At 32.5% G+C, this 20,178-nt stretch overlaps 1 protein-coding gene and 1 non-coding gene across 4 annotated transcripts in view; one reads left to right on the forward strand and one right to left on the reverse strand.

Annotated features, from left to right (window-relative positions):
* The window catches only part of LOC107436800 (uncharacterized), a 192,043-nt gene that overhangs the window by 63,979 nt on the left and 107,886 nt on the right, over positions 1–20,178 (reverse strand). The window lies entirely within an intron of this gene.
* Positions 10,284–10,356, forward strand: TRNAR-UCG (transfer RNA arginine (anticodon UCG)). The gene has a single exon. It is a non-coding gene; the product is annotated as a tRNA-Arg (tRNA).

The raw sequence follows: 20,178 nt of genomic DNA on the forward strand, positions 1-20,178 counted from the left end.
TATTTAACGGTTTGCGTTGCAATATATTTTATCATCAGTTATTTATAATAATGTGTTTTATTGGAAGGATATGAGGAATTATTCTTTACTTCTCTTTATTACCGACATGATTTGAACTAAACCAATTGAGGGCTATTCCATGGTAACTTGCGTTACATTCACAGAAACTTTATTGCACTGAGAACTTAGAAGCAAACAAATAATACTAATACACAATCTAAAATAAAGTGATTTCTTAAAATTACAATCAAAACCAAAAGGAACCTAATTAGAATAATTAATATTTTTCAATTTAAGCAGTGTAAAAATCTAAAACTAGTGTGGTAACTTACGTTACTGAAAAAGGAATGGCATAAATTTGCAATATGCTTGAAGGCAAAATTCTGTTCTTATACAAATGTTAATTGATTAAGATTATATGTATCATTTTACTGACATGTTTAAATATTTATTATGCCTAGATTTAAGATTTTATTTCAAAAGTTAAATAAAATATAATTTTTTAAATGGGTAGCTTACGTTACGAAATTCCCTATGCATCAAATTTTTACTCCAATAATGTACAAATGCAAATATTATATTTAAACAGTATAGTGCAAGGGAGAAAAAGTGTACATGAAGTAAACTCAAAAAACTTTTGATTTACACACTTGATTCAGACATTACTATGCACACTTATAATGTCCTCTGTTATTAACTAGTATAGGGGCTCAATTCTTTTCACCATGCTTTCTTTCTGGTAGAATATTTCATCTCTTTTTCCTGGTCATTTCCAATAGATTCCCACAGCAGCCATTTCATTGACTTTAAATTCTTGCTCTTCAACAGACATTACCACACCAGTATATAACATTTCCTCATATCTAACCATATACCAATCTCCAGCTTTTATTTTGGATTCATCATTTTGTTTTTCAACATCTTTCACTTAAAAAACCCTTCTGGTATACCTTCTTGAACTTTTAAATGGTGGATCTGCTTAATGTTTTTAATCTGTGGAGCTTTTGAGAATAGACTACACAGATTAACTTTTTCTGACGCTTCTTATTATCTTCTGGTGTGATTTCTACCATATTTATTTTTGTTCACTGCTCTTGTGTTGCTGCCCCAAACTCAGAGGCATTGATGACAATATGTTTTCTTTTCAATACGACATTTCTTACACTTTCTTTAATAGATCCACCTGTCCCATCAACAGGACTCTTGCCGTGTGACGTGGCAAAATAATTCCACATCAATATTTTTCCATGATGAATCTCAAAAACAGGTAAGACCGGAGCTAATATATCGATTCTTGAACTGACTCCTTGGCCCATCTGATCAGATGTGAACATTTTTGATATCCACCGGCACACATTCTCCAGACCATCACTCATCTGTTTTTTTCTGAACATAAAAATAATTTTCTGAAGAATTGCGTAAGATGGAACATTATGGAATTTTCTGAAGGCTTCAGTATCTTATCCGAAGTTTTCGTGATACTTACAAAGACAAACATTTCCAGGTGGTTTGTAACTAAGTAAGGCATGCTTTGGACGGAGCTCAAAGGACTTAGTTTTCCAATTTTGCATTTTCGATTTTTTTCCATAAACATTTGGTACATTTCTCGGACTGAATGAAGAAGATAACATGCTTGTACTTTCTTCTTACCACCATTAGCTTGTAGAGAGATTTCGTCCAACTTTGAAAACATATGAATGAAAAATGATTTAATGCAAAGATTTTCAATAAAATTAATATCCTAAGGCAGTGTTTATTTATTTAAACTTTGTTATTGTAACTGGATACATCTTATTTAGTTTATATGCCAATTTTCAAAAGAAATGAACTCATTTCACATTGGTAACTTACATTACATGCAAGTCAGTAACTTACGTTACATATATTGAATAGTGCACAAAACAATAAATAAATAATATTTGAAAGGAAAACTATTGCTACTTATTTAGTGCTAGCCTCTAAGAAAGAAAAAATAATATTCTTTCTTTTGTATCACATGTTTTTTTTTACACATAAAAACTTTTCCTAGTTTTTGGTAACTTACGTTACATGCATTAATGTTTAGTTGAAATTTATATAATTAAGTGAATTTAACAACAAAAAGTTATTTTAACACTGCACAATACTTCTACTAAGTGTAATAAACAATATTTATTCTTTGGAACATTTTGAAAGGAAGATAATGTTAACTTACTGATTTTCAGAATCTGACCATGCTCTTCACCCAAATCAGAACAAGCAAATGCCAATGTTCAATGGGGTACCAACACTAAGAAACTGAATTCTCAAAAATTTTTTTTATAAATTATCAAACTTCAAACCTTTCTAATTCAGAAAAAATCCAAAATAATAACATTATTCTTATTTGAATTTTCCGATGCTTTTCCCCTTTTTCATGGAATCGCCCTTGAGTTAAACGAGCGTCTTTAAAACTTTTTCAAAGAAAATGGAGTTACCGCAAAGAGTCAAATACTTTTCATCTTACAGCCTTCATAAAATAATTTTTTAAAAGCATTAGAAGAAAAAATCTAGATAAATTAAAATTATTTTCGTAATGATTGGTTTTTATGTAGGCTTTTTAACATTAAAAACGAAATATTTATTGAGAATTTCCCCGTAAAGCTTGCGATCTCGTTGATCAGGCCAGTAAAAACGGGTTTAACGATGCATGTATTTACGTTGCTAAAATTATTATTATTACTATTTTTTGAATAAAAGTTTTATTCATGATTGTCGATTGTGTTACTTTATTCATAAACAATCACAAACTCAATAGCATCTGGTGTTCTAAGGTAGTTCCTCTTTTAATATACAATTATAGTGTGCTATAGTTACTCTACATACAGGGTTTGAGCAAATATATGTAAAAGCTTTCACACTAACTATATATAGATCGGCTAAGGCACTTCTTTCCTTAAAATACAATAGTGAGTTATAGTCACACTGTATACAGGCCTTTTTTTTATAACCGTCGTTGAACAGCTGACCCAGTTTTTGGGTTTACGCCTTCTAATGTTCAACTCCGTAGTCTTGTAATTTTGAACCCAATCCAGAAGACAAGGGAACTCCTGGATTAAGTATTGGGAGAAATTTGCCTTCCTTTTGGACTTTTTAATGGAACTAACCAGCAGAAGTAAGACCACCAGAACCTCCCACGGTTAGTCTGACTGCAAAGGGACTCTAACCAAGAATCCGTCTACCACTGAGGATATTTCACGTCAGCACTGAGGTCGATGCAAGCCGGATGCGGAATTTGTATGTACCAGCCATCGCCGGGATTCGAACCCGGTTCACCTCATTGGAAGGCGAAGGTTCTATCCCCTGAGCCATCACGGCTCTGTATACAGGGTTTGGACAAAAATATGAAAACACTTTTACACTAACTCCACGTAAACAATCTACATTTTAGCAGTAAAGTTTTGGGGAAATTTCGAGTGGCAAAACTTCAGGCACAATTCGAAAGTTCATGCTTAGAAATGGTGTCATTTTTACACATTTACCCATGCAAAATTTACATTGACCAAAATGAGTGTAGGAAGTTTAAAGCTGATTTCTTTTTTTCTAATCCTCACAAAATTTTATCAATATTTTACTATCACTCTATTTTATCCCCCCCCCCCAAAAAAAAAAATTATTTTTACTTTATAGTGTAAGAAAAAAATCTAATTCTGTTTTACTTCAGATTTTTTTTTGTTGCTCTTAAGCTAACAATTAAAATCGGTACTATAATTAATGATATCGGAAATGTTTTAAAATCGAAAGGAAATAATTAAATAACAATTAAGATATCCAATCGCACAGATCTCTTAGCACTATTTTAACACTGTTCACTTTCACAGATTTCGTAAATTGTTTTTTGCTTAAAATTGTTTGCATATTTTTTTGTCGTCTGCAATAGATTTTGTAAATACATTTAAAGTATAGAAGAAGATTTTAGTCCTAAAATAACATACTACGCAGCGTATTTTTATATTACCCTTAAAAAAATAAATTCGTCAAAAAGCACAAATAGAGGGAAAAAGGAAAAACTAAATATTTTCCAGCTAGGTCAGCACCGAGAAATAATTTTTCCGCAAGTTTTTTTCACGAAAACGCCATTTCAGAAATCATGCGAATGTTCAGTTACGGTCATGGTTGTACTATTCGCGTGATAATAAATTCTCGGTCGCATCATCCAGGAATTGTATTGGAAGCTATAGTGACGACTGCATCAGAATACAAGAGAAAACTGAATATTTTTCAAATAAATGTTGGAAACAGAATCATAAATTATCGTCTGCATAAAGATAAAAAGAACAACACAATGGTAACAACAACATTAAAATGCGTTTGAATGTTTAGTATTGGAAATTGAATGTTGTCGGCGATGATTTCTTCTGATGCAATGACATAATAATCATTGTTGAATAGTTTTTATTGTATTTTCTTATTTTTATTTTATTTCATCCAGAAATTGCTTGGAGATTTATCTTTTTCATTTTTGAAGTTTCCACCAAAAGAAAACATAAGCAAAATACGACGTAGAAAACTTGAATTACTTATAATTTCCTGGAGAAAAAAAAGTTTGCCAATATAAATTGAAAAATAACATCAAAATATGAAAATAATGCATTTCGGTACTCTTTTGAGAATTGAATCATCAGTTAGTATTTTTTTCTTCATTTTTGAAAATGAAAACGTATAGTAATATTTGTTTTTGGATAAATAATCGTAAAATAATTGATTTAATAACAGATCTAATCGTGCGGAAATAGTTCCTTATGAGTTAAATAAATGTGACGTAAAATATTTTTAACCCACTTTTGGCCTAAGAAAATTTTATAATGCTATTCTATAATAGCATTTATAATATATAGTATTAAGAGTGCTATTCTATAACAGGATTATCAGCATTAATAGTGCTACTATACAGTACATGGCCAAATCATTAGACGCACTGTCTATGTAAATTCTTAATTATCAGGTGAACGATACTATACAGCTTTATTGATTTTACGTGATTGAAACTGGTTCAAACTTGTTTATCTTCCTGTATCAACCGGCTAACATTGTTATGCAATATGTTAAAAACAAATTCAAATAGTAAGTACATTAAAAATCTCCTGAATAAAAACCGATCAATGTATATTCAAATATAAAAGTATTGCACATAAATTCTTGCAAAACACGCAATTATTAAAACACTATAGTGCATCTAATAGTTTGGTCTAATTATTACAATTTAATATTTATTACAATTTACTATTTCACAATTATTATAATATCTGATATAATAAATATTCTGTATTTACATAATATATCGTCGAATTTACCCAATCGAGTCTCGGTGACTCAGGGGATAGAGCGACCTATTTGCTTTATTCTGATTACTCTCCATTTAGTGTAAGAAGAACTGCATAAGAAACAACACTGTCTAGATAGCAAACTTGCTTGTGAATACTTTAAAAATATCGATGTAAGGAATACCGGGCAATGATCCACCCATCCATGCCGGCTATTATCCCAGTTAATCCGATTATTATTATACATAGAGATTTCTGAATTTTTTTTTTTGCCATTTCTTCTAAAATAAATAAAGTATAAATCTACTCTCTGGGTTAAGAAATATTTTTCATCTAATGCTAATTAATCACAATTATGTTAATTATATGACTAAAATAATTATATTTTATTGTTATTGACGTATGAAAAATAATGTAAAATTGCTAATAAAATTGTATTGTAAAAATATTTGATCAACGCCCAAAATAAAATGTTCATCAACACAATTTCGTATCCTGCCTCAAATATCCATTTTGGTTAAATAATTAACGTGATTACCGCTAGTTTCAATAAACAGCATGAGCCTTCATTAACAGGCTATTTTTGTACTGATAAAAAAAAATGTGAGCTTAATTAACTCCATGCAAAATATTTAAGTAGATCCGTTTACAATATTAGACGGAGGCAATAACAATCAGGAAATCAAAAACATCGTAAGCGAGCGAGACCGATAATTGTTATTAGCGGGGGGAAATAATCGCTGCTACTACGATTTCCTTTTTAATCGATTGGTACTTCATTAGTTTTAATCATTATGTTTTAAGTAGATTAAAAAAGAACAAGGGGAAATAAATGTTCCATTGTGTTTTATTTTTATCGTCTGCGCCAGTGAACGAACCTGGATTTCATTATATGCGCACTAATCTAAAGAATTCTTATTTAAAGGAAGGTCTTATATTGGTAATAAAAGGTCATTAGGGATAGTGTTGTTTTTGTGGATTACAAATACAGGTTTGTTTTTTTCTTTCACTGTAAAAAATGGATTATGTTAATAATCAGTTGGATTGGCTAACAATGCTTAGCTGTAATTGCAGATGTTTCAAGTTAATAGCTTGTATCACACAATGAAGTTACTAGCTCGAATAGCTTTTGATACTTTATAATTAATATTGAAACCGTAGGTTTATTTATACTTCGTTAATTTTTTTTTGACGGAAGAGCTATTACTCTGCTTTTTGAAAGGACTTTATACAGTGGTTAAGGATTAAACGCTAAAACTTAAGAGAATTTTGGTTAAATTTTCTGGGCATAGAGCGTTCACCTCCAAATCAGGTGATCCATATTCGAATCCATGAGGTGGGTAGTTGAAATTTCTAGACTACAAAACCCCTTAACAATTTATTGATAAGTTGAAATTTCGTATTCTTACGGAATTATAATGATTTTCATTCGACTTCCTTAGAAGCTTGATACAAATATTTTACCTTAACTGATATACTATATAATTTTATTAAAAATATATTAAGAAAAAAAATCAAATTTTATTACTCAAAATATATAAAATATGTTATCACACTTTCTCTCGATAAACCATGAATTTCCTATAGTTAGCTTCAAAGTTTTAATTGTTTAAATTAATTTATAAATATAGTTGACCTATTTCCGTTTGTACTAGAAAACATCAACAAATTGTTGTTTAATTCAATTGTAACTCTTATTTTTATCCAGACTTATATAAAATATACAGATTATTATTTAAATTAATATTATTTGTTTATACTAGGGAACAAATTTTTTTGGAAGTACTACTTGATTTTACCTATCTCGGGGGTGGGGGATTTCAGATATGAAATTCGTTTAGTTCGGAAAGTACAGATTTTTTAAGGATACCTATAGTTTAATTTATTTTCTGCAAGAATGTACAAATTTAAAGAGAACGTATAAGGTTATATGCATACTTGGAAACTTGTCTTTAAAAATAACACTCTGATCACCACTCTGATCACAACTTTATCATATATCATCATAAACTGAAATCTATTATTGCCTACTTCCTACTACTTCCTACATAACAATTTCGAGTAAATTTTCAAATTCACTCTAGTAAATTAAAAAAAAATCTGGTTAGAAATATACTATTAAATTGTATAAAAACTGTAGCTTGATTTATAAAAACTATACTAACTGTAAAAGCCGATTGTAAATTTGAAATAAGCTACGTGAAAATATCTCGTGATTTATTAAAAAATCTCATGCATCAGAAAATAATTAAACAAATCAATAAAAATTGTTTCTCAGTGTTACTTAAGCCTTCAAAGAACAACCTTGAGGCTGTTTTGCTCGAAGATTCTGTCGTACCATTCTATAACTTTTTTTATGAATAATATGGTATTGTCATAACTGTTATGAATCTCAATAGTTAAAGAGAAGTTGTGTTTCCAGAGTGTTAAGGTCAAATTTAGCCTATCTTTAGTCAGCGCCGTCAATGCTGAAAAAAAGGCTCAAAATGCCCATAGAGGGAAATGAAAATGAAAAGCAATCACTATATAGTTTTTTTCTTTTTAAGTTAAAAAATTAATCCCACACTGCATTATCTGAACTCATAAAAATTTGCAAAAATAGAGTATTATTGATTGATTTAAATTTCCATCTAGGCAGAATATATATATATATATAAATATTATGTGTGTATATATATATATATATATATATATATATATATATATATATATATATATATATATATATATAAATATTATGTGTATATATATATATATATATATATATATATACACATAATATTTATATATATATATATATATATATATATACATATATATATATATGACTACATCAGGTGTAAGAGGCTTAAATCGTCGCAACTTATTTTCCTTGGCTGTAAAGAGCTTCGAGAAACACTGTTTAAAGTAAGCGATGTCCAAAAACGTTCCATTTCTAATAAAAGGAGCTATTATGTGTGAAGATGGGTGTGACGATCTTTCTGGTTGAAAAACGGCTCACTCACCTCGCCTTGTATATCACCTTCATGGTTTGGGGAGCATCCCCTCCCTGTCCATCTAACCTCCATCACTTTAGAAGACCTCTTCCAGAAAGAAAAGGATGTTTAAAATTTAATGCCTTAATGATTCTCTCACTGTATCATAGTCCCTAGGAGACAGTGTATCTCCCCCCACCCCATCTTCAGTGTTCTTGAAGTGATATGAATAGCGCATCAAACTATGGAGTCTTACGGGAATATTTTGCTTGTGACCTGAAATTTAACGTGCTGAAAGGACCATTTTTGTTGATGGACGTGTTTTTTCGTCCCTTTTTCTGTAATTTTAATTTATTCAAAAGTCATTCTAATTTTAAGTGATTGAGCCGTGGTGGCTCAGGGAATAGAGCTCAGCCTCGCAATGAGGTAACTGGGCTCGAATCTCAGCGATACGAGTCGCTGAGATTGGATGCGTCTGGTCTACACGAATTCGCACCCGATCCGTACTCGACCGCAGTCCTGAGATGAATTATCCTCAGAGGTAGGCGGATCATGAGTTAGAATCCTGCTGCAGTCAGGATAACCGTGAGTGGTCTTCGCAGCTTTCCTCTTCATGTAACACAATTGCGGGTTAGAGCCATCGAAAAGTCATCCAGGAAGGCAAGTTTCTCTCAATACTTGATCCAGGAGTTCCCTTGTCTTCTGAATCAGGTTCAAAATTACAAGGCTAAGATCAGAGCCGCGATGGATTAGGGGTTAGAGCGCTCGCGCCGTCCAATGAGGCGAAGGGGGTTCGAATCCCAGTCGATACGAATTCCGCATCCGGCTTGCACCGACCACAGTGCTGACGTGAAATATCCTCAGTGGTAGACGGATCACGGGTTAAAATCTCCTTGCCATCAGGATAACCCTGGGAGGTTCTCGTGGTCTTCCTCTCCATGTAACGCAAATATGGGTTAGCTCCATCAAAAAGTCTTCCACAAAGGCAAATTTCTCCCAATACTCTGTCCAGGAGTTCCCTTGTCTTCTGGATTGGGTTCAAAATTAAAAAGCTACAGAGTTTACCATTAGTAGTCGTAAACTCATAAAAATTGAGTCGGCTGTTCAACGACGGTTATAAAAAAATAAATAAAAGGCTAAGATTAAAAGTTATTCAGGGTAGTCCGTTATTTATTTTGGGCACTGTACAATTTCTTATGTCCTTGAAATAATATGATGACCGACAATCTTCGAAACAAACTCTAAATATTAAGCATCATTTTTTGTTCTCTAATATTTATCAAAAATCAGAAATGGTAGAGATAAAAATAATAATGAAAAATTCCACAGAAAACTGATTGTAAACACTTGAAGTCTACTTTAAGAAAGTATTTCAAGTGATTCCTTGTCAAAAGTCATACATCTTCCTAAGAAGGATACTTATTGTCTTTTTTTTAATTCACAAAAAGGAAACTTTCATAATTTCAAAGCTTTCTTTTGATGTCGTTACAACATACTTTTATAAGTATGTGTAGTTTCTTAAGAAGTCACTAGGATTAAAGAGAAACGTGCTTTGAAACAACAATAATTCTTTTATGTCACAATTTGATCACACCTTTAAGAGTTTTTATGTTCATCATTTTTATTTTTTATCTTTTATGGTTTCTCCTTATTATTCCTTCTATTCTTGTTTTTTTATTTTTATACTTGAAGCATCCGATGACGTTATCTTTTTCAAACATATAACAAGGCTAAACATTAGAATTTATGCAACGATTTTAAAATTAGGAGATTTTTTATGAAAGGATGCGTTTTAAGCCTTTTATCTTCAACATAATTTATGAATTTGCTAATAAAATTTTAAGGATTTTTAATATTTTATAATATATTTTTTTTAATGCTATTTTAGTTTCGAAAAAACTACATTTTAGAATCTTTTAAGTTTATTATTTTTAAACAATTTATTATTTTGATCATAAGTTTAACGAAACTTTCCAATTGTCTCTTTATACTAAAAAGAATCGATTACAATGCCTGAGCAGACTGTGTCCGTGTGGCCTAACGGATAAGGCGTCTGACTTCGAATCAGAAGATTGCAGGTTCGAATCCTGTCACGGACGAATGTAAAAAAGAATAGTTTCAATCTTTAGCTATCTAAATTTTTTTTTAAATATTAGAGCTTATACTTTTAGTACTTTAATATAAAAGTTTAATAAACGCTTTTTTAAAATTTCAATAAAACTTTTAAATAAAATACATTCAAATAGCGAACATATAAATCTGAGACTTCAAAACAGTTTCTAATAATACGAATAGCAACAAAAAATATGATAGCTTGAGAGTCAACTGAGCATATGAGGTCATAAATTCAACAATCTTCTCAGTTATCAATCTTCATAAATTCCTCAATTTTCAATCTTTTGATTCCTTCAGGGGAAAATAGACAACGAGAAGCGAAAATCTTACCCTTTAATAACTTTGGGTAAAGGAAAAAAGCAATCCAATAGATACAGGGTGCCAATTATTGAACTCTATCAAACTGTCTACATTATCAACTGTCTACAAAGATTTCGACAAAATATGGTTAATGCAAGACGGAGCTTGACCCCATCGGACCAAGAGAGTGTTTGATGTCCTATAGGAGCACTTTGGGGGTTACATTCTGGCTCTGGGGAATCCAGAGGAATGAGACTCGCCTGGCCGCCATATTTTCCAGATCTGAACGCACGTGACTCATTTTTGCGGGACTATATTAAAGAGAATGTGTAAAGAAATAACCCCAAAACTATTGCTGAGGTGTAAACTTTCATTCAGGAAGTTCCGGTTCCAATATTTTATCGGGTCATGCAGAATTTTTCTATTCGTCTGCTCCACATCATAGCCAGTGATGGCAGGCACATCGAACATGTCATAACATAAATCCGACTATCTGTAGTGACGTTTACATGTTGAATAAAACTTGTACTTACAGTAGTTTTTTTTTAAAAAAATAATTTACTTTTTATTTCATACAGTTCAATAATTGTCACCCTGTACATAATAACTATTAAAAAATCTTGGAAAAAAAGTTTTCTGTGAAATTAATAATAGGACCATTTTTGCATTGCGTTTGATATGTATGTACGGCATTACTTTATTTCAATACCGCTGCCAGTAGAGAATTTCTAAAATTCAATTCCACGCTTAGCTAATGAAGTTTGCTTTCAATCTTAATTGAGCATAAAAGAGTGTTATCCGGAATTGCATACCCGGCAAATGGGTCGAATCTGGGTACCAAATAGTGAGAACTAATAAGCTGGTTCGTGTACCCGGTACCATATGCTGATCTTCGTTATCCAACTCAGGGTAATAACCGGGTATCCGGTACATTTCGAATTATTAATATATATATTAATAATTGTTAAGTTTATTATGTTGGCAGTTACAGTTTGGAAACAAAATTATATTGTTGTGTACTTCAACCACTTCCTGCCCACCATCATCCCGATATACCGCACCCTGTTATCAAAAAAAGGGCGGCAAATCATTACGGGAAAGACATTAAAAAAAACATCCCAATTTCAATCCACCAAACATTCAAATGATGTTCCACCATAACTTAGAATTCCACCACGTCGGCTACCCAAAGGAACAAAACAGGAAAAAAAAATGTCTTATTCGAAGAGATCGTCTGATGATAGTGGGCAGCTTATGGAGTCCTTGAGGGCTCCAACCTTCAGAACGACAAGGTCGGCGTTTGCTCTGATGCAGAAATCAGCATCCACGCAACTCAACTCAACAATGAAGAGTTAACTCGGAGAAAGAGGGAGTGCAAAACTGCCTTTTTTGTTTCGTTTTTTTTATCCTATTTTTTTATTCTCGCATGAAAACTATTCTGTTCCAAAAGCATTGTTCTTTAGAATATGTCTGGTAGCTAGACCCCGAGAAAGCGAATTCCAATATAAAGGACATTACATTATTTTAACGAGCGTTCGTTATAATTTAAAATGAAAAGAAACTGCCCTTCGGGTTATTTTCGTTTTTTCTGAATGAGTTCAAGAGGAATATTAGCCGAGTTTTGTGTTCTATTTTGGAAGTATTTTTTTAAGGAGCTGTAAATGACTTTAAATTGGCGACAATGACGGAATATTAGAATCATATTTATTTTATCATTTGTATGGCCTCTATCGTAGAATGACTTGCTTTGTTTGCAATATCCCTCCAGACTGTTATTACAGTTGAACTCGCTGATAACGAACGCGAGGGGACCTCAACGTTTTCTCTTTGTAACCGAGTGCTTACTAAATTTTAAAATATACTTATTTTATTAGTTTTGTTTACTTCTGGATCTTACAGAAGTTTTAATTTGCTTCAAACTATATTGTTCCCGAAAAACATCGTGTTATTCTATTCTATTCTATTTTATAACCGACGTTGAACAGCCGACTCAATAAAAAAAGCTTGAAATTTTTCAGTGCATTAAAAAGCCACCAAGTTCATTGTACGTTTTGGGTGGTTCAGCTTGAAATTTTTCACATTACTTTTGCTATCGTCATCGCTTTCATTATTATTATTATTATTTTGTTAGCTTCGGCTGCTTAGATTTCAGTTACACTATTGTGAGAAGTGACAACTTTGGCGTCAACAGTGGCGTCATAAAGCCTTCAAATTCTTCTCTGCTTGTTTTTGATTTTTAAAGTTGTCTTCTTGTTGCAAATGCACGAAATGAAAAGAACCGCCTTCACGCGTCCTCTGGATTTTTGACTCATTACTAATTTTCAGTTATCTTAGGAATGTTTAAGAAATTCTTTCAAAAAAAGAAGAAGACTTAGTTGAGCTGGAGAGGTGGAAGAAAGTAGAAATTTCATGAATCGCAAAAATATTTTGCTCTCTACAGGCGAAGTATGCATATTAAAAGAGAGCTTTGCTTCAATAGATTTAACATAGTACAAACTGCGTATTTCCGATTTCTTTGTTAAAACAGGGTTCTCGTAAAACCAGGGTTCCTTACAAACGAGTTCGAATGTATAATTGTAATGGAGTTTAATGGCTGAGAAGTTCTTTTGTTCGATAAGGATTTGCTCCATCACAAAATTAAATAAATAAAAGTGTTCAGTTTTTAAGGAATGATATTTGAAATCAGTAAAAGCAGGCCTGAAAGCCAGACAGAATAGAGAAAAAACTGGTAGTAGTACTTTTATAGCAATAGATAATTTTCGGGAGGATAAAATCTATTACAAATAATAAACATTTCATTGCTATTTATTTTTTCTCAACTTGCTTTGCTTTATTTAGAAAAACTGGGCAAGAACAATTTTTTCTCGGGGAATTAGCAATTCACTATATAAATAGCATCCATTCAAAAAAATTTATAGTTAAGGATATTTTATTATTTCCGAAAAAAAGATCAAAAAAGGAATTTTTACCAGTTTTTACTCCTTTCCGTCTTGATATATATGGACTTTCAGCCCTGAATAAAAAATTACCTACCTAATCATGGCTGTATTCACTTCTTTTTTAAGGGCAATTTATGTAAATCATCGATCAAGTTGTACAAATTTCTAATCATGGTTATTTTTATAATACCACACTGTTACATAAATCAAAATGTTATATTCACTGTAATAATATTTTTAAGATGGATGGGTTAGGGGCCGCTGCGTGGCCCAGGCACCCAGTTTTTGTTAAATAAAGAAAGAATAAAAAATTACAGGTTTTATCTGTTTAACCATGGTTCACAGTTGAAAAATTTGAAAAAGTGTTTGTAATATTTATGTTAGTGTGAATGACTGAAATTGGGGTTGTTGACACTCACATAGCCGCTTTAGTAAATATCCGAAATATATATACTCTCGTATATCTAGTTAAGTGCCACTGCCCGATATACATTTGCCCAGTATACCCTACATCAATGCTTTTTTAATGTTCAGTGCCACTGCTCGACATACATTTGCAGAGATGCCAACTGCTCCGGACACGCCAAAATAACTAAAAAACAGTAAATAACTACAAAGTAAATTTTGCAAGTATTTGACTGCTTTTGCTTGCTTTTTAACCCTTTTGAAGGCCGTGGTAAGTATACTTACCACCACGTTTTACCACTTTTAATTTAGGTTTCCATTTTTCAATAACTTCAGCTTTCTTGAAGTGAGTTTGAATAAAATTGGTAACCATTTGTCACTTTTAAAAAACGTATAAAAGTTATAAAATACATAATTCCTTTCGAAGTTTGTAGCATTTAAGGAATTTATTTAATAAATAAAGAAAAATAAAAGTCAATAAGTTCCTAACCGGTCATGTTAAATATATTTACTACCAAAAAAAATGGCATTTTTATAAACTAAATGAGTTTTGTTTTATATCAGTTACTGTTCTTAAAACATTTTCAATTCCAAAAATACTTTAAATTACCTTTACTAGAAATAAAGGGCCCATTAAAGGGTTAAAAGGTTTAGCATCACATAAGTACTCGTTCGTTCGTTCGTTGTAGTGGAACTGGGCATCTGAGGCCTTACTGCCGTTTTCCCATTCATCTTGAAGTTAAACTTAGAAACATACATGACAAAATTAAAGTTTGGGGTTCTTGAGAAAAGAAAAATGGCACTTTGCCATTATTAGGCAATGACAAAATTACAAGTAATAAAAATGTACATGAAAAAGGTAAAATTAAAGTTCAATGGGAAAATAAACACTAAAGAATATTTACAGTTTGGAAATACATATAAAAGGGGGGCGAGTGAAAAGAATCACATAAGTGCTATAAAGTGGTGAATTATATAAGCCTACGAATTATTTAGGAATAGTGCTGGATAAAAATCTACTGAATTGAATTTATTAAACCAAGAATCACAATTGATAAACTACCACTTTAAAATATATATTTGCTGTCCAGAACAAGTTGGCATCTCTGCATTTGCCCGGTATAAAAACTATTGGCGTAGGGCGTACACCAATAGTTTTTTTTATGGTTAAATGCCACTTTTCAATATGCATTTAACCGAGCACTGATGTTTCTTCTAATATATCCTTAGCAGTTATTAAAATACTGAATAATATCAACGAGTGAATCAATATCAAATCGGATATAACAAATATTTCGGACATTCACCAAAACGACTATGTGACTGTTGCTCACCAGGGAAAGTCGACATTCTATTGATACCGGTCATTCACGGCAACATTTACACGGAAAATCGTATTTGTTTGCGTTTGAGACTAATAGAACAATTTAATAACTCTAGATAAGGGATTGGCAGAACTGCGGCTCTTTTAACCCCTTAACGATCGGTTAATTTTCAATTAAACGGTCATAAAAATGCCTATTTTGCATAATACACGTATTTGATTAGTGCTGACATCTAGTTTAGAATAAACTAACTATCTACAATTACCTAAAAAATATCCTGGTACTGCCATCTGGTGTGTAAATTGAGAAATAAAATGTTTTCCGGCCAAAAGAAATGAATTAGTTTTATTCTTATTGGCGCGTTACTACTGAACACTCCAGTCCGGAAATTTCACGGGAGAGAGAAATAGAGGGCAAAACCTCACCCCGTCATTTTCACGGGAGCGAGAAGGAAGGGGTTAATGTAAAGTTGTGGCCTCCCAGTTTCATACGAAAAAATTAATGATTTATTGTCAAAATCCAAAAAAAAAAAAAAAAAAAAAAAAAAAAATAAGAAAAAATATTTTTAAGTACCTAATTTCTCATTAACTTCTTTTTGCATAATCGTTAATTACAAACAGTTACGCTTAACGTGGCCGTAATGAGATAAATTTGAAGTATTGTTTTGTTCCTAGAGATGAGCCTCCATGACCATGCTTATCTTTCAGCCAATTGCATTCCATTTCCACTTCGCCAGTTTAAAGATTTCCTTAAAGAAATAAATAGCCAGTTTTCCGACCTACTTCTGCACAATAAATTGCGATGGCTTTCCAGAGGTAACGTATTGCAACGTTTTGCTTTTTACTTGAGTGAAATAAAAGCACTCCTCATTGAAAAAAAAAGAGCATTGAACATCTCGAATTGGGAGAAGACAAATGGCTGCAAAAATTCAACTTCATGGTAGATACATACAATGAAACTAAATGAGCTAAATCTAAAACTGCAAGGAATGGGCAACCCAACCTACGCCTTGCTTGAAAGAGTAGATTGTTGTTGAAGACATATAGAGCGGTAAATTGCTTCATTTAAAAAAATCTGAGGCAATATCGCAATGAGACCAATGCAACTATTGACACGAATTTCTTCAGCATAGCTTTAAAAACATGAAGGATGGATTCGCTGAGACATTCGCTGAGCAATTCTAAACACATGTACTCTCGCTTTCATAGTAAATCCTTTTAATATAAATACAAATGAGATTAACATTGAGCCATTTGGAATTGATGCTGGATGGCTTCAAATGTTTGCTGGATTTGTAAGCCAAAGACTTGTGGAGTGGCAATTTCACACAACTCAAGAGCAAGTTGGAAGAGTTGGATTTCTAGAAATGCATGCACATCGCGCAGAACAGGTGGACAACTCTAAATGAAATTCCGCGATTTGAGGCCCTCATATTCGGTTCATGGAATAGTCTTCCAGAATTCTACAGCGAGGTGAAGAAGTTGGCTTATGGAGAGCTGACGATCTTCTGGTCGACATATTCGTGTGACTTCTCTTGCATGAATATTACAAAAAGTAGAGTTAGAAGTCAGCAAACAAATTAAAATCTGGAGTCGTGCTTGAAACTTAAAACTAGTTATAAGCAAGATTCTAGTCAAAGCCAGTGCTCCCATTTATGTAACTATCAATATTTGTGTTTTTGTATATTATTCCTTACTTCAAGCTGTTTATTTGAAATCAAATATATATCAACGAATACTATAATTTTAAATCGAAAATTCTTAGTGGCTCTTTAAAACTTAGAAAACAATCTCTTTTATACTATATAAATCATAATACTGAAAAAGCTTTTACTACCGCTTTTTCTTCATATTTGACAAAAATATAATAAGAAGTCTTCAATCTTGTATCTTGCATCCAATATCACTCAAGAGCTAGTAGAATTTCAGAAGATGGTGGGCGGAGCCTATAGACCCCTCCCACTTCTCTAGTTATCAAGCAGTTCCCTGTTAGCATCGAGCCATTCCGTGGCAGCCGCAACAATGTTATCGTTGCCAAGCATATGGCCATTCTCATGGCAATTCTCCTACCAGTGTAGGAAAAGCAAAGATACTCCAGCAACTTGTTGCAACTGCAGAAAAGACCAGACCTCCAACTTCTCTGGGTGCGAGACCCTCCCCAGCAGAAAAAGACTCCAGAATAAATAAAGCCTCTACTCCTGCAACTTCAGCTCACAGCCTAGTGTTACTTATGAAAGAATTGCAAGAACTCATGAAAGATCAAGAAGTGCTTTGCCTCTTACAAACTCTACTCAAGGGGATCTCCCCATCCCAATGATGATTTTCACTTCTAAACTCAAGATTTACTTCTTTAAGGACTTGATTTGATGTTGCAACTGCATTGATATTTAGGACCTCCTAGAATACGACAAAACAGATTCGATGAATCGGTTAGTGTCTCTTCGCGCCATACGCCGAGATAACCCCAATATTCAGCATCCAGTCTCCAATACCATCAAAAAAGTTAAAGTTGCTTTTCAGGCACTCAGACTGATACTATCGAACAGTTAGAAGGCACATACACATCACGTGTGTACGATTTATTCTAGGTTATGCTTAACCAGAGCCTCCACACGGTTTCGTATATGTAGTCCGATTAGACCACTATGAAAGGAAACTAGTTAATGAAAGAGCTATTTTATAGATTATCTAGTAAAAGTAAGAAAGTGATAGCAAATGTGCTTCTAACTTTTTCTAAAAATTTATGACTGTAATTGGTTTTGCTTATTTAGATATCAACCACCAAAGATTCAATTCTCAAATGAATATGATAACTATCTCTCAATTACTTTTAGAATAGAATTTGATTTCATGCGCACCACTGGTTCATTTTTTTAAAAGTCTACTCAGACTACTTATAAAAAACCCTGTGGAGGCTAGCTGATGTAGGAGGTGATGATCGCAAAAATATAGCTGGATATTTTGGATAGCTCAGTGTCTGGCACGAAGCTCCACTAACTGATTCGTTGAATCTGTGTGAAAACTCTTCTCAGAGGGCAACAATGTGTTAATGATGTCAAAAAAGTTATAACTACTTATCAGGCTCGACTTTTGACTAATTTAAAGTTGGTCTAAAACACCAAGAGACGCATTTATATCACGTGTGTAAGCTCTATTCTAAGTTTGGCTTCCCCCGTTTGGGGACCGCTAACTAAAACACAAATAAGAAGATTACTCATCCTTTGAGCACAAATTCTTACGTAGAATCACAGTAACACCGTGGATCGTGAGGTATAATACGATTTATAATGATCTGAAAATTGAGAAATTAGACAAGTACCTTGAACGCGTCCATTTCTTAATGAAGCCACGGAATGCGCAGGGTGAGTGGGACTTTAATCAAATGTTCGATTTTGAATTAATATGCCCCAATATAAAATTTAGTTCAGCGACTGCCTTTTTCCTCAGCGAGGGTGTTTTATCAAAACACTTCAACCCCTTATCAAATTAATTTCTCATCATAATGAGATGAACTGTACCTCTATGCACTGCAGAAGCTCTTCCAGAGAGGAGGGAGTGATACTGGTAATCACCATGCTTATTGCTTTTAATCACTCTTCGTTCTTTTGTATATATTGTATATAGTCATTTCCCTATCCCAGATAATTTTTTGTATTTATACTCTTAGATTTTTATTATTTTATCATATTATTTTATCACTTACGTGATCTTCACACTCCTTCTTCCCTTATTCTTACTCCGTTATGACAAAAAGGCTGATAGCTCCCTAGGTACTCTGTACCCTGAATTTAAATTGGCAATCTTGGCGTAAGTGGGTTAATTCATGGATCAGAAATCTTTGACACCTCATTTGTCCGAACTAAACATGATTACCAGCCGCTCTCAAATCACAAGAATGTATACAAGCACAAATGTTTACAAGTGGTTTACAAGCTGCAGAATACCAATCACTCAGTTAATTGATAGAATAACATTAAACTTATACGAGAGTAATCGGAAAAGCAAGTTTTTTTTTTTTAAATATCTATAAAAGAAAATTAGTTCATTTTCTGTAATATCATATTTTAAGGATGAAGCATTTGTCTCTTTCCCCCCCCCCACTTAATCTCTAAATTGGTTAATGCATTTTTGCAGACACTGTGACAAGTTCTGTTTGCTATACCAGCTCCTCGACTTATCATTGAGTAAAGCATTTGTCTAAAATTTCATTTATAATGGCACTTTCAATCATTGTAAGTAAAGCTAATTAAATCAAAAATAAATTGATAAAGCATAAAATTTTCAATAATTTCAAATATTCACTCATGTTATATATTATTAAAATGGGAAAAGTTGACATGAATGCAAATGCTTTATCAGCAAGTAATTGCGAAGCTGACATAATCTTTTAGAAATAATTACCAGTTTACAAATTATGCAAAATGTATAAAATATTTTCAATGCAGTAACTAAGTTAAGGTAATGAAAAATCATACAATGCAAATGTGACCAGTTTTCTGTTTTAGGTCAGAAAGTAATAAAATCATCTTGCATTTTAGAACAAAAACGTAGATTTCAAAAATTCTATTAATATTTTCCCTTTCTCAACTAAAAAAAATGTCTTTCAGCAATTCATCACATCCTGTACATAAACTCTTTATCCGATTCAAAAAAACAAAACTATATTATTATTCCGAAATTCTGGGCATATTTGTTGTCCATTGAACTCAAATGAAGCCAAATTCCCGATATTTGGTGAATATTGTATACTAAAAGAGTTGTATGTGTTGGCGGAAGAAATGGCTGCATCGTGTAGTGGAACTGATTGCCCTTCTATTATTATTCCAAGCACGCCTCGT

The sequence above is a fragment of the Parasteatoda tepidariorum genome, chromosome 5 (assembly GCF_982258835.1).
Source record: "Parasteatoda tepidariorum strain Cologne lab strain chromosome 5, Ptep-v5.0, whole genome shotgun sequence".
Classification (NCBI taxonomy): domain Eukaryota; kingdom Metazoa; phylum Arthropoda; class Arachnida; order Araneae; family Theridiidae; genus Parasteatoda; species Parasteatoda tepidariorum.